The following is a 13,898-nucleotide window of genomic DNA, read 5'->3' as shown; positions in this document are numbered from 1 at the left end:
ATAATTTTTTCTGATCATATATAATTTATTTGAGGGTCAACTGTTTACGTATTCCCAGCAATGAAATGTACATATGTAATTGTACATGATAATTGCTGATGTGAGCTATAAATTTGTGCAAGATCATTTGTTGCAGATTCAAAGTAATGATTGATTTATTTATTAAGTGACCAAATTCATAGAAGATATTTTATGCTGGAGAACAAAAAAGAGACTGCTGTCTTAATTGCTGTTTATATTTGGAATGTATTGATGGATCTGTCCAGAGTTCATGGGACAATCCCAGTAAAGCGATTGTTCTGTTATGTGTAGTGAATTAACTTGACAGTTACAATTAAAACTTGTGCTCCAATCAATATATGATCCTGGTTCCATGTCAATTTATAATGGGCTTGAATAAATATGTTTGTGGAGTAGCTGTTTAATGATCTTGGAATTTTTAATATAGTTTGTGTATTCTAATTAATAAGGTAAAAAAGACTAATTGATATTTTATGGATTTGGTTACAAAGCAAACTTAGTAAAGTATCCATATACATTTATATATTGTATCTTAATGAATGGATTAGGTGGGAGTGAGTGATTCAGTCACTATAACACACAGCTAAATGATCCATCTCATAGATTGGTCATGATATATACCCAGGGTTACTCTGATTCAGTCACTATTACACACAGCTGAAGGGTCCATCTCAGCTCATAGATTGGTTATGATATATACCCAGGGTTACTCTGATTCAGTCACTATTACACACAGCTGAATGGTTATCTCGAGCTCATAGATTGGTTATGATATATACCCAGGGTTACTCTGATTCAGTCACTATTACACACAGCTGAATGGTCCATCTCGAGCTCATAGATTGGTTATGATATATACCCAGGGTTACTCTGATTCAGTCACTATTACACACAGCTGAATGGTTATCTCGAGCTCATAGATTGGTTATGATATATACCCAGGGTTACTCTGATTCAGTCACTATTACACACAGCTGAATGGTTATCTCGAGCTCATAGATTGGTTATGATATATACCCAGGGTTACTCTGATTCAGTCACTATTACACACAGCTGAATGGTTATCTCGAGCTCATAGATTGGTTATGATACATACCCAGGGTTACTCTGATTCAGTCACTATTACACACAGCTGAAGGGTCCATCTCGAGCTCATAGATTGGTTATGATATATACCCAGCGTTACTCTGATTCAGTCACTATTACACACAGCTGAAGGGTCCATCTCGAGCTCATAGATTGGTTATGATATATAACCAGTGTTACTCTGATTCAGTCACTATTACACACAGCTGAAGGGTCCTTCTCAGCTTATAGATTGGTTATGCTATATGCCCAGGGTTACTCTGATTCAGTCACTATTACACACAGCTGAAGGGTCCATCTCAGCTTATAGATTGGTTATGCTATATGCCCAGGGTTACTCTGATTCAGTCACTATTACACACAGCTGAAGGGTCCTTCTCAGCTTATAGATTGGTTATGCTATATGCCCAGGGTTACTCTGATTCAGTCACTATTACACACAGCTGAAGGGTCCATCTCGAGCTCATAGATTGGTTATGATATATAACCAGCGTTACTCTGATTCAGTCACTATTACACACAAGTTGAATGGTCCATCTCGAGCTCATAGATTGGTTATGATATATAACCAGTGTTACTCTGATTCAGTCACTATTACACACAGCTGAAGGGTCCATCTCAGCTCATAGATTGGTTATGCTATATATCCAGGGTTACTCTGATTCAGTCACTATTACACACAGCTGAATGGTTATCTCGAGCTCATAGATTGGTTATGATATATATACCCAGGGTTACTCTGATTCAGTCACTATTACACACAGCTGAAGGGTCCATCTCGAGCTCATAGATTGGTTATGATATATACCCAGGGTTACTCTGATTCAGTCACTATTACTATTACACACAGCTGAAGGTCCATCTCCGAGCTCATAGATTGGTTATGATATATAACCAGGGTTACTCTGATTCAGTCACTATTACACACAGCTGAAGGGTCCATTTCGAGCTCATAGATTGGTTATGATATATAACCAGCGTTACTCTGATTCAGTCACTATTACACACAGTTGAATGGTCCATCTCGAGCTCATAGATTGGTTATGATATATAACCAGTGTTACTCTGATTCAGTCACTATTAACACACAGCTGAAGGTCCTTCTCAGCTTATAGATTGGTTATGATATATACCCAGGGTTACTCTGATTCAGTCACTATTACACACAGCTGAATGGGTATCTCGAGCTCATAGATTGGTTATGATACATACCCAGGGTTACTCTGATTCAGTCACTATTAACACAGCTGAAGGGTCCATCGCCTCGAGCTCATAGATTGGTTATGATACATACCCAGGGTTACTCTGATTCAGTCACTATTAACAGCAGCTGAAAGGGTCCATCTGCGAGCTCATTGATAGGTTATTCTATATACCCCAGGGTTACTCTGATTCAGATCACAATTACACACAGCTTGAATGGTACATCTCGAGCTCATAGATTGGAGTATGATCATACCCAGGGTTACTCTGATTCCAGTCACTATTAACACACAGCTGAATGGTCCATCTCAAGCTCATAGATGTTATGATATATACCCAGGGTTACTCTGATTCAGTCACTGATTACACACAGCTGATGGTTATCACTATAGATTTGGTTATGATATATACCCAGGTTACTCTGACAGCTATTACACACAGCTGAATGGTTATCTCGAGCTCATAGATTGGTTAATAAGTATATACCCAGGGTATACTCTGATTCAGTCACTATTGATACACACAGCGTGAATGGTTTTATCTCGAGCTCATAGATTGGTTAAAATATATACCCAGGGTTACTCTGATTCAGTCACTATTACACCACAGCTGAAGGGTTTATCTCGAGCTCATAGATTGGTTATGATATATACCCAGGGTTACTCTGATTCAGTCACTATTACACACAGCTGAAGGGTCCATCTCGAGCTCATAGATTGGTTATGATATATACCCAGGGTATACTCTGATTCAGTCACTATTACACACAGCTGATTGGTTATCTCGAGCTATATATGATAATACCAGGGTTACTCTGATTCAGTCACTATTACACACAGCTGAAGGGTCCATCTCGAGCTCATAGATTGGTTATGATATATAACCCAGGGTTACTCTGATTCAGTCACTATTACACACAGCTGAATGGTCCTATCTCAGCTTATAGATTGGTTATGCTATATACCCAGGGTTACTCTGATTCAGTCACTATTACACACAGCTGAATGGTTATCTCGAGCTCATAGATTGGTTATGATATATACCCAGGGTTACTCTGATTCAGTCACTATTACACACAGCTGAAGGGTCCATCTCGAGCTCATAGATTGGTTATGATATATACCCAGGGTTACTCTGATTCAGTCACTATTACACACAGCTGAAGGGTCCATCTCGAGCTCATAGATTGGTTATGATATATAACCAGTTGTTACTCTGATTCAGTCACTATTACACACAAGCTGAAGGGTCCATCTCGAGCTCATAGATTGGTTATGATATATACCAGGTTACTCTGATTCAGTCACTATTACACACAGCTGAAGGGTCCATCTCGAGCTCATAGATTGGTTTATGTATATATAACCAGGGTTACTCTGATTCAGTCACTATTACACACAGCTGAAGGGTCCTTCTCGAGCTTATAGATTGGTTATGATATATACCAGGGTTACTCTGATTCAGTCACTATTACACACAGCTGAATGGTCCATCTCGAGCTCATAGATTGGTTATGATATATAACCAGTGTTACTCTGATTCAGTCACTATTACACACAGCTGAAGGGTCCTTCTCAGCTTATAGATTGGTTATGATATATACCCAGGTTACTCTGATTCAGTCACTATTACACACAGCTGAATGGGTCCATCTCGAGCTCATAGATTGGTTATGATATATAACCAGCGTTACTCTGATTCAGTCACTATTACACAAAGTTGAATGGTCCATCTCGAGCTCATAGATTGGTTATGATATATACCCAGTGTTACTCTGATTCAGTCACTATTAACACAGCTGAAGGGTCCATCTCGAGCTTATAGATTGGTTATGATATATACCCAGGGTTACTCTGATTCAGTCACTATTACACACAGCTGAATGGTTATCTCGAGCTCATAGATTGGTTATGATATACATTACCCAGGGTTACTCTGATTCAGTCACTATTAACACAGCTGAAGGGATCCATCTCGAGCTCATAGATTGGTTATGATATATACCCAGGGTTACTCTGATTCAGTCACTATTACACACAGCTGAAGGGTCCATCTCGAGCTCATAGATTGGTTATGATATATACCCAGGGTTACTCTGATTCAGTCACTATTACACACAGCTGAATGGTTCCATCTCGAGCTCATAGATTGGTTATGATATATACCCAGGGTTACTCTGATTCAGTCACTATTACACACAGCTGAATGGTTATCTCGGAGCTCATAGATTGGTTATGTTTATATACCCAGGGTTACTCTGATTCATCACTATTACACACAGCTGAATGGGTATCTCGAGCTCATAGATTGGTTATGATACATACCCAGGGTTACTCTGATTCAGTCACTATTACACACAGCTGAAGGGTCCATTTCGAGCTCATAGATTGGTTATGATATATAACCCAGCGTTACTCTGATTCAGTCACTATTACACACAGTTGAATGGGTCCATCTCGAGCTTCATAGATTGGTTATGATATATAACCAGTGTTACTCTGATTCAGTCACTATTAACACAGCTGAAGGTCCTTCTCAGCTTATAGATTGGTTATGATATTATACCAGGGTTACTCTGATTCAGTCACTATTACACACAGCTGAAATGGGTCCCATCTCGAGCTCATAGATTGGTTATGATACATACCCAGGGTTACTCTGATCCAGTCACTATTACACAGCTGAAGGGTCCATCTCGAGCTCATAGATTGGTTATGATTCATAACCAGGGTTACTCTGATTTCAGTCACTATTACACACAGCTGAAGGGTCCATCTCGAGCTTATAGATTGGTTTGAAGATCATACCCAGGGTTACTCTGATTCAGTCACTATTACACACAGCTGAATGGTCCATCTCGAGCTCATAGATTGGTTATGATACATACCCAGGGTTACTCTGATTCAGTCACTATTAACACAGCTGAATGGGTCCATCTCGAGCTCATAGATTGGTTATGATACATAACCAGGGTTTACTCTGATTCAGTCACTATTAACACAGCTGAAGGGTCCATCTCGAGCTCATAGATTGGTTATGATACATACCCAGGGTTACTCTGATTCAGTCACTATTAACACACAGCTGAATAGATTGGTTATGATACATCTCGAGCTCACACGATAGATTGGTTATTGATGATACATACCCAGGGTTACTCTGATTCAGTCACTATTACACACAGCTGAATGGGTATCTCGAGCTCATAGATTGGTTATGATACATACCCAGGGTTACTCTGATTCAGTCACTATTACACACAGCTGAATGAAGGTCCATTTCGGTGCTCATAGATTGGTTATGATATATTAACCAGCGTTTACTCTGATTCAGTCACTATTACACAAAGTTGAATGGGTCCATATCGAGCTCAATAGATTTTGGTTATGATATATAACCAGTGTTACTCTGATTCAGTCACTATTAAACACAGCTGAAGGTCCATTCTCAGCTTATAGATTGGTTATGATTATATACCCAGGGTTACTCATGATTATTCAGTCACTATTACACACAGCTGAAGGGTCCATCTCGAGCTCATAGATTGGTTTATGATATATACCCAGGGTTACTCTGATCCAGTCACTATTACACACAGCTGAATGGGTCCATCTCGAGCTCATAGATTTGGTTATGATACATACCCAGGGTTACTCTGATTCAGTCACTATTAACACTGCTGAAGGTCCATCTCGTGCTCATAGATTGGTTATGATATATAACCTGTGTTACTCTGATTCAGTCACTATTAACACAGCTGAAGGGTCCATTCTCGAGCTTATAGATTGGTTATGATACATACCCAGGGTTACTCTGATTCAGTCACATATTACACACAGCTGAATGGTTATCTCGAGCTCATAGATTGATTATGATACATGGCACCCAGGGTTACTCTGATTCACACTAATTAACACAGCTGCAGGTGTCCATCTCGAGCTCAAAGATTACTACCAGGGTTACTCTGATTCAGTCACTATTAACACAGCTGAAGGGTCCATCTCGAGCTCATAGATTGGTTATGATACATACCCAGGGTTACTCTGATTCAGTCACTATTTACACACAGCTGAATGGGTCCATCTCGAGCTCATAGATTGGTTATGATACCATACCCAGGGTTACTCTGATTCAGTCACTATTAACACACAGCTGAATGGGTAAATCTCGAGCTCATTAGAATTGGTTATGATATCTATACCAGGGGTTACTCTGATTCAGTCACTATCTACACACAGCTGAATGGGTCTACCATCTCGAGCTCATAGATTGGTTATGGATATATACCCAGCGTTACTGTGCTGATTCAGTCACTATTACACACAGCTGAAGGGTCCATCTCAGCTTATAGATTGGTTATGATATACTAACCCAGTGTTTACTCTGATTCAGTTACTATTACACACCAGATGCTGAAAGGGTTATCTCGAGCTCATAGATTGGTTATGATATATACCCAGGGTTACTCTGATTCAGTCACTATTACACACAGCTGAAGGGTCCATCTCAGCTTATAGATTGGTTATGATAAATACCCTGATGAATTGTTCAATAGTTTTAGTTTTACTTAGTCATCAGGGCTTTATGTTACAAAGCCAGAATTCAAGTTACCATTTTATGCACAGTGAAATGCAAAATTGTAAAGATATTTTACAATGATATTGGAAATATATAATTTAGTGATGATAGAGTTTCATTGTAAACTAGGATGGACTAATTATCCAGATTTAAGTGACCATACCGATGAATTATATCTATGATTCCAATATCGATGTAGGTGGGGCGGTTTATTAGTTGTGGAAGTACATGTCAATATTAATCATTAGAGACTCCTGATTGGAGTTAATTTGGCTGAAGATCATTGATTATGAGGAGTGGGTAAAATATCCTAGAGTGATGTGAGTAAGATCTGCAGTGATACATTTGACAGCTTTATGGTATATACTTTTATAGTCCTTTGGAAGATTTTTTTAGGTCACCTGAGACGAAGTCTCAAGTGACCTATTCTAATCTAATCGCCTTTTGTCCGTCGTTGTCCATCGTCCTTCGTGCGTCGTGCATTGTATGTCCGGAAACAATTTACATTTTCGACTTCTTCTCCAAAACTACCAAAGCAATTTCAATGAAATTTTACACAAACTTTCTAAGGCATAAGGCCAATAAAAGTCGTGAATTATATGGTCCCCACCCCCAGGGGGCTGTGGGAGGGGCCAAAAGGGGTAAAATTGAGTAAAATTTCAAAAATCTTCTTCTCTACTCACAGATGTGGTGGAATCAAATACTCTTCATAGATAGAAAGATCTTAAGGTCCATTACAAACATTGTGAATTATATGACCCTGGGGTCTCTAGTTCCCCCTTGGGGAGAAGGTTAATTTTACTATAGTTTATATTGGGAAAACACATTTTTGAGCATTATTTGGTCATTTGTAATAGGAAACGAGTCAAATGTTGTCAGAATTATCAGTATAAGATGGCTATTTAATCCTATCAACAAATTTTCTATGACTGACCCCCAGGGGCCTTAGGGGCAGGGTCAAAAGGGGTCAAATAGGCTAAAACTTCAAAAATCTTCTTCTGAAATTCTGGAAATGTTAGAATCAAAATACTTTTCATAAATAGAAAGGTCTTAAGGTCCCTTTACAAAAATTGTGAATTATATGACCCTGGGGTCTCGCGTTTCCCCCTGGGGAGGGGGTCAAGTTTACTATAGTTTATATAGGGGAAAAACACATTAATGAGCATTTTTTGCTCAATTTTCATTGGAAATGAGTCAAACTTGGTTAGAATTATTAGACAGAGATAGCATTTTAACATCATATCCATATTGGTCCAGGCCGACCCCCTGGGGGCAGAGGGCGGGGCCAAAAAATGTCAAATAGGCTAAAACTTCAAAAATATTCTTCTAAAATTTTGGAAATGGTAGAATCAAATACACTTTATAGATGAAAAGGTCTTAAAGTTTGTTTTATAAAAAATGGTAAATTATATGACCCTGGGGTCTCGTGTTTCCCCTTGGGGAGGGGGTCAAGTTTACTATAGTTTATATAGGAAAAACACATTAATGAGCATTTTTTGCTCAATTTTCATAGGAAATGAGTCAAACTTGGTTAGAATTATTAGCCTGAGATGATACAACTTTGTTGCTAAATCATTCATTTCTGAGATGAGTTTTTTTTCAGTTATGAGAATGCATGATGTTCGTTATTTGTCATGAGAATTGAAAATACTGACAGTAATGTTAACTTTCCCTCTATGTTTCAGGGCTGTAAATGCCTATAGGTGGTAATGGCTCGGAAAGGGAGTGCAGAAAAACCAGTCCCTCGACACACTCGTGTTGACGACGAGTCATTTATCTGGCAGAGCTATGATCCAGGTATACAGATTGGTGAGGGAACCTTTGGAAAAGTATTCAAAGTACAAAAACAAAGCTACTGGTGAATATTGGGCTATGAAAGTCGTCAACAGAGAAAAAGGTATGGTGATGGCAAATATGGAAATTATATGTATCTATCCACAATAATATTAGATCTTTGATGATAAGTTTTTAAAGGGACAATTCAATCTAAGACAACATTAAAATTTGTACATATATCGGGGAAAAAACCGGTTCTAATGGAAATTAGATCAGTCGGTTTTACTTGTGATATGCTCGAAAAGCCAATGGTGGTGAAATGTGTGTGAAACTTTCAAACTCGTTCGCTGTCCGCCATTACACATTGTGGTCGAACATCTTGTATGCCGAACCCTGACCCCTTGCTTGTAGAGTAATGCAACTTTTGTCTTGAACTGCTCAAAAATCGCTCTGACAGTAGTGGTTTACCTTATTAGATGAATTGTCTTGCCTAAGAATCATTTTTATTCCCTCCTCAGTGGGTTATGTAGTTAATTTGTTTAATAACGTGCGTGACTTTGGCTCGGGAATGGGTACAGAGTATATACTGTACCTGCTTAATCGTATTGATCAACGATTTGTAGTTACAACAGTATCAATTAAAATACTTAAAAATAATGTGGAATTTGTCAATATATTGAGTTAAATGTTTCATAAGAAATGTAGAACAATACATTTATGCCATATTTTGCTTCTTGGTTATGTAAAAGAATTAGCCTGAGTGAATTGTCCCTTTAAAGAAAGTGAAACTTCAGTGTTGCTTTTTCAGTGACGGTGTCCACATTTGCATTAAAGTCATAATTTTTTATTACAAACTGAAATTTACTGAATTGAAACATTGTGAAGTTGCTTTTTGCATCATTCAGAACAGAAGTAATATTTTAAAAACCTGTTCTGATATTTTTTAGGCTAAAACTCTTGAATTTGAGTGGGTTTTTGAGAATTATTCTCATTACATGTATACTAAAACTTGATTAAGATGTACTTTATATCCATCTGAACACAATAGACATAATGTAAATGGAGGAAGATATTTTACCTGGTTCTGGTTCTTTTGGGGTGAGAAACTCTGAATTTCGGTGGACTTTGAGAATTTGTATTGATGTTTACTTTTTGACAGTTGATCTTAATCTGATCTTACTGAGACACTTGGTCACTATACATGGAATCAATCAGATACCTTGCTTGTCTTTTGTCAAATGGGTTTTAACATTGTATCTACAGTGTTAACAGATAGGCAGGAAAATGATTACTTGTCATTCTTGTATTCTTTCTATCATTTTTCATAACAATGGAAAGTATTATTTAGATGATAGTATTTTATAATGAATACTTATGTGTACAATTCATCCAAAAGGATATATTTTTTTTATTCACAGGCGGGTCATTCAGCAGTTACGTTGTTAGAGAGAGAAGTTAACATTTTGAAGAAAGTATCACATGAAAATATCATCAGTCTAAATGAGGTTTTTGAAACAGGAAAAGTAAGTATCTTTTTTATGTTTTTTTTTTTTTTTTTTTTTCTCTCTATGCAAACCAAATTTTCAATGCAAACTAAAGATGACGACAGAAAGCTATTCAAATGATAAGCATTTAAGTAATAATTGTAATTGATGATGATATTCACCCAGCATTCACTAATTTGTCAAAGGTTTTAGAGATTTCTCTGATGTCATTAATCCATGCGCTTTAACTGTGGCCTAAATTGTTGATGACATCATCCATTTGTTAGTGTGGTTGACAAACCCACGGTCGCGTCACTATCCTGTGAGAATGCTTCCTTTTGAGACTTCTATCTCATATCTTTTTCTTTTCTTTTTTTCATATATATATATGTGTGAGAGAAAAACAGTCATTCCTTATACCTTGGGGTTATGACAACGAAATCTCCACCATCAGGGTAATTCATGTCAAACACTCAGCAAGCTTTAGGTTAGATGTTTTTAAGTGTCCCCTGAGTTGTGAATATGTTGTCGCACCCCAAATTAAGGCAAGGAAAGATTCCATTACTCAGTAGTATTTATTGTTTTTTATAAACTTACTAGTAAGCGTAATCTTCTCTAACTCTATGATCATGTCAGTAAAAACACTTCTGCCTATTGAGTGTGTGTTTTACAATTTCAAATTTTTGTAGTTGTATTAAAATCAATATTCTTTTAAAAACATCAGCACATGCTATATACCCGGGGGGGGGGGGGGGGGGGGGGGGGGGGGGGTACATGCATCTGTTGTGAAACTAGAGTTACATAGCAGCTGCATGCATGATAACATTCAAAATTGCATTTATATAAATAATTCAAAAATTGATTCCGTTTTTTATCCACACCAAGTTTCACAGAAGGTATCTTGAGAATTTTCTATAGAATGCAGCTCCTGTGTTGTTATAGAGGTTGGTGTGTATGAAGGATATCCAACTGTGTGTTATATTGAGTGCTAAGCAACAAGAGCTTATTCTGTTGTTAGAATGTCCATTGGGAACTCTAATCAGAAAATATACATTATTGGAATACAATAATGTAGTTCACTATTGTTACAGTGTATTACAGTCATTTACAATCAGGTAGCCTATTGCGAAAAAATCTCTATCAATTAAAATTGTTTTGTTTTTACAAAAAAGATAATATGGACACAAAGAATAATTATGGAAGAAAATATATTTTGTTTGTATTTTCAAAATTGAAATATAAAATTTTCACATAATAACTGATGGAAGCCTTATAAATGAAAATTTTCATTTTTTTCATTCCTTTTTTAACAAGCATAAATCTTAGGAGTAAAGCAAAATAACAAATATGAAGCATTTTCCATCAAGCTTTGATCATACACAATGACACATTTAAGTATATTCAATTATCGGACTCCTTGGGTGACATAAGAGCAATTTTACTTTCATTTCTAATTCCAATTCGTCGGATAATCCTGCTGCAAAAAAAATGACATTGAAAGGCTCAAAGCTGTAGATTTAAAAATTAAACTTAAATAGTGTTAACTGTTTCCAATCAAATCATCATAAACACTGGGGTTGGTACATTTTTTACCTTGTTTCTTACATGATCTACGTTTTCAGACAATGGTTTCATTCTCGGATTATTTCTTTGGCTGATAGAGGACTCGACAAAGAATTGCTAAAACGTACGCTTTTAGACGGATCCATGTTTACAAACATCCGGACAAGTAAACACCACACTGGTGTTAGACGCCATACGGATCTTTATTGTTGTGATAGCGCCCCATTATCAATAGAGACAAACATTATTCAGGTTATGAAATAACCTAGATCGATGGGTCATCGATGATCAGTCTCAAAATGCAGGAAAATAAGTGCAAAAAAACGATATTGTCTCGTCATTTCTTCCGACAGTTTTTAATATATAAATTTGCTGCTATAATTTTTTAAAACACCTGTTTGGGGCACGCTAATTATGTTTTTGCATTATCATAAACAATTAAAAGGATATTATATTGTATCCAAGGGTCACCAAAATCAGTGGAATAAACCAGTATTACACCAAAAAAATAATAATAATGTGCTAATTAATTAGGAATGAGAGAAATTATAGTATACTATTCAAACCATTTATAATTTGGGTTTGGTTTAAAATTTTATATTTGGATAAGTTAAATTATTATTATTTTTACAGAAAATGTATCTGGTGATGGAGTTATGTGAGGGTTGTGGAGAGTTGGCCGACGCCCTCAAGTTGAAGAAATCTTATGATGAGGCCGACACCAAAGTTATAGTGAAAAAGTTAGCTAGTGCAATCTCATACCTTCATAAAATTGGTAAGAAATAACTTCTTTCTTCTCAGGTTATACTCTTAAAAAGATAAAAAGTTGGTGGTTGGGGGAGGGATATAGAAAAACACTAAAATGAAATATTCCAACTTCTCAAAAGTATCTATGGAAATAGATGTTGTTTCCTAGTTTTGAAATTTTTCATGATTTGAGAAAAGAACTTTTGATACAATTATGAAATTTTCTTTTGTGAATGTTCTCAGACTTGTAATATTGGTAATAGTGTCAACAATAGCATTTAAATTTAAATTATATTTATTTCTAATATCATTATAAACATTTATTTATCTTTTATTAGAAACTGAGTATTACATGTACATTTGTTTGTCTAATATGCAAGAGTGCTTTGTTCCCTACAGATATAGTACATAGAGATTTGAAGCTTGAGAATATTTTACTGAGTCAGAATCCAGATGATCCACATGACCACCTACATATAAAGGTTGGTTCCTAAATTGGAATTCGGCTGTTCATGAAATGTGTGGTTTGTAAATTGTAATAATTAAAATAATGCTTATATTTTAATTGATTCTACAAGAAACCTGTATGAAAAACATTTTGATAGTTTTTTAGAGAAAATAGTTCACTTATTAAGTCTTCAGAAATTAGGGAAACGTGTATAATATATTGTGTGCTATGGGAGATAACTCAGACCAACCAATATACTTTTTAAAATATATACTATCTAAATAATGAATCAACTTGCATGAATAATCCAATTATTTGAATTTATAAAATATTTCTTTATTCACTCTTTATCTTTCCAATAATATTTTCCCAGGTAACCGACTTTGGATTATCAGTAGAGAAGGGCGGTGTAGGACAGGATAACATGATGCAGGATTTCTGTGGAACGCCCATCTATATGTGTAAGTATACCTGTTTCCTATGCCAATTCTATACAGTTTCAGTCATTTCAAATTTGTATTAGTCAGTCTGCAACTACTTGTTGTTAGGATTACTGCATACCAATAAATTGAATATCAATTTGAAACTTAACCTGATCTATCTGTCAGACATGTTTGTGTTTAATTGACACTAGATGAGTTAAAACATATACGATAACATGTTTTATTTGTTGTATTTTTTCTCTTGGCAGCTCCAGAAATTATAGATAATAAAACCTACAGTCAGCAGTGTGATATATGGGCCATGGGTGTTATAGTATATATATTGTAAGTGAAATGTAAACATCTTGATACATGTTGTAAGTGATGTGCATTCATCTTCATTTCCATAGTGTGTACTTGGCAATATTTTACTGTTTAGTCAAATGTTTGTGTTTCTTGACATTACTTTGGTCTTTTAAGTAAAAATATAAATATTAATTCTTAATGAAAAAAAATTGATGTTTTTGATCACACTATACCTTATACTTACAGTGAACAGTCGGGCAAGGA

General features: G+C 36.1%; 1 pseudogene; it reads left to right on the top strand.

Moving 5' to 3' along the window:
- The window catches only part of LOC138333880 (myosin light chain kinase A-like), a 45,605-nt pseudogene that overhangs the window by 20,590 nt on the left and 11,117 nt on the right, over nucleotides 1–13,898 (top strand).

This window comes from Argopecten irradians, chromosome 1 (genome assembly GCF_041381155.1).
Source record: "Argopecten irradians isolate NY chromosome 1, Ai_NY, whole genome shotgun sequence".
Taxonomy (NCBI): Eukaryota; Metazoa; Mollusca; class Bivalvia; order Pectinida; family Pectinidae; genus Argopecten; species Argopecten irradians.
The sequence above is the reverse complement of the archived record's forward strand: the minus strand, read 5'-3'. Positions and strand labels throughout refer to the sequence as shown.